Here is a 2,575-nt window from a genome sequence, read left to right as displayed (position 1 = left end):
GATGACACCATATTTTTATTATTGACACATGAAAATGAGATCCAGAAGGTGATTTAAAATATTTACAATCAGAAGTGTACAATACAATCCTTGGGATCCTCTCCATCCAAATGCTAACCATATGGATAAATAAAATAAAGTCTGGGGATGTAGGCCTGGTCTTTCTCTTGTAACGTTTCCTCTAACATTTTTGCCCCAGGTCCAGTTCCTCTGACTCAGACATTGACATGGGCAATATGTATCAGACCGTAGCCTGTCTCTAGAGTTCCAGAGCATCGCGGGCGAGTTTCCTCCTTTTCTTCTGGTGGTAACAATATCAAGGTTGTACCCATCTCAGGCTCTGAGATTTCCTTGTGAGTAGATGGGCCGTGGTTGGGGGGAATGGAGGGTAGTGGAGCAGAGGAGACCTATGTTTTCTGGCTGTCCTGAGGAGCCATGTATCTTTGGCTCCTGCTCTATCAGTGAGGTAACAGCTTTCAGATGATCCACATGTTTGCTCAAGACTGCTTCACCCACCTGAGCTTCATTAGTCATGGGGCCTGATGTCACATCAACCTTGCCTCGTACCCATGCAGGCCCACTTCCACAGTTCCAGCACCAAATTTCATCCCCTAAATTGAATGGTCTCTCTCACTTAGAGGAGGCATGTGGCTGGCATCGGCGTTCCTGGTGCCATTCCAAACTCCCCGTCTCAAGTCTAGGAATATCAAGTTTAACCTGTTGTGGAGTCTCCCCATCAGCAACTCTGCTGGAACAATCCTTATTGTTGCATGAGGAGTGGTCCTATAATTGAACTATTGAGTGACGCAGGGAGTGATGCTTCTTTACGCCTGCCTTCAATGCTTGGACCGCTCTTACCACCGGACCATCGGACAATGGATGATATGAAATTGTCCTTATGCGCCAAATGCCATTTGAATTTAGGAAATTCCCTGCTGGTAAATGAGGTTCATAGCTCCTTGAAAGTGGAGTTGCAGGTAGATAGGATAGTGAAGAAGGCTTTTGGTATGCTTTCTTTTATTGGTCAGAGTATTGAGTACAGGAGTTGGGAGGTCATGTTGCGGCTGTACAGGACATTGGTTAGGCCACTGTTGGAATATTGCGTGCAGTTCTGGAGGATTTGAGCTATAGGGAGAGACTGAACAGGCTGGGGCTGTCGACTCTCTAACCCAAGTAATTCACTTGGGGCACCTGGAACATAGATGTTTCCCTTCTAAGACATACACCTGCCTGGAAAAAAATATTTAAGCAGTATGTCCAAGTTCTCCAAGTGCTCTTTATTGGTCTTCCATTATTAACATGTCATCCAGATTAATGGCAACCGAGGGAGCCCTTCTCCATGGTCCACTAGAGAAGGGTGCAGGCTGATGATACTCCAATGGCAGTCTTGAATATTGACATAAACCCTTAACGGTGTTAATTGTGGTGTAATTCTGGAACTCCTCATCCAGTCTCAATTGTAGGTAGAAATGGCTCATGTCCATCTACATAAACGACATGTCTTATGAGGAGAGGGTGAGTGAGCTAGGGCTTTACACACTGGAGAGAAGAAGGATGAGAGATGACTTGATAGAGGTGTACAAGGTAATGAGAGGTATAGATACAGGAGATAGCCAGAGACTTTTCTCCAGGGCAGAAATGGCTGTCAACATTGTTTTTACCTCCTTCACAAAACCATGACTGCAGATGCTGGAAACCAGATTCTGGATTAGTGGTGCTGGAAAAGCACAGCAGTTCAGGCAGCATCCAAGGAGCAGCGAAATCGACGTTTTGGGCAAAAGCCCTTCAGTAGGTCATGCCTCACAAACCTTACTGAGTTCTTTGAGAAGATAACCAAACAGGTAATGAGAAGTTGATATGGCGTATATGGATTTCTGTAAGGCGTTTGATAAGGTTCCCCATGGTAGGCTATTGCACAAAATACAGAGGCCAGGGATTGAGAGTGATTTAATGGCTTGGATCAAAAATTGGTGAGCTGAAAGAAGACAGAGATTAGTGGTTGATGGGAAATGTTAATCTTGGAGTTCCCCTTCAGTAGGTCATGCCTCACAAACCTTACTGAGTTCTTTGAGAAGATAACCAAACAGGTAATGAGAAGTTGATATGGCGTATATGGATTTCTGTAAGGCGTTTGATAAGGTTCCCCATGGTAGGCTATTGCACAAAATACAGAGGCCAGGGATTGAGAGTGATTTAATGGCTTGGATCAAAAATTGGTGAGCTGAAAGAAGACAGAGATTAGTGGTTGATGGGAAATGTTAATCTTGGAGTTCAGTGACTAGTGGTGTACTGCAAGGATCTGTTTTGGGGCCACTGTTGTTTGTCATTTTAATAAATGACGTGGAGGAGGGCGTAGAAGGATGGGTTAGTAAATTTGCAAGGTAAAAACAATAACTGCAGATGCTGGAAACCAGATTCTGGATTAGTGGTGCTGGAAGAGCACAGCAGTTCAGGCAGCATCCGAGGAGCAGTAAAATCGACGTTTCGGGCAAAAGCCCTTCATCAGGAATACAGGCAGAGAGCCTGAAGGGTGGAGAGATAAGCCGGAGGAGGGTGGGGGTGGGGAGAAAGTAGC

The sequence above is a fragment of the Chiloscyllium plagiosum genome, chromosome 14 (assembly GCF_004010195.1).
Source record: "Chiloscyllium plagiosum isolate BGI_BamShark_2017 chromosome 14, ASM401019v2, whole genome shotgun sequence".
NCBI lineage: Eukaryota > Metazoa > Chordata > Chondrichthyes > Orectolobiformes > Hemiscylliidae > Chiloscyllium > Chiloscyllium plagiosum.
The sequence above is the reverse complement of the archived record's forward strand: the minus strand, read 5'-3'. Positions refer to the sequence as shown.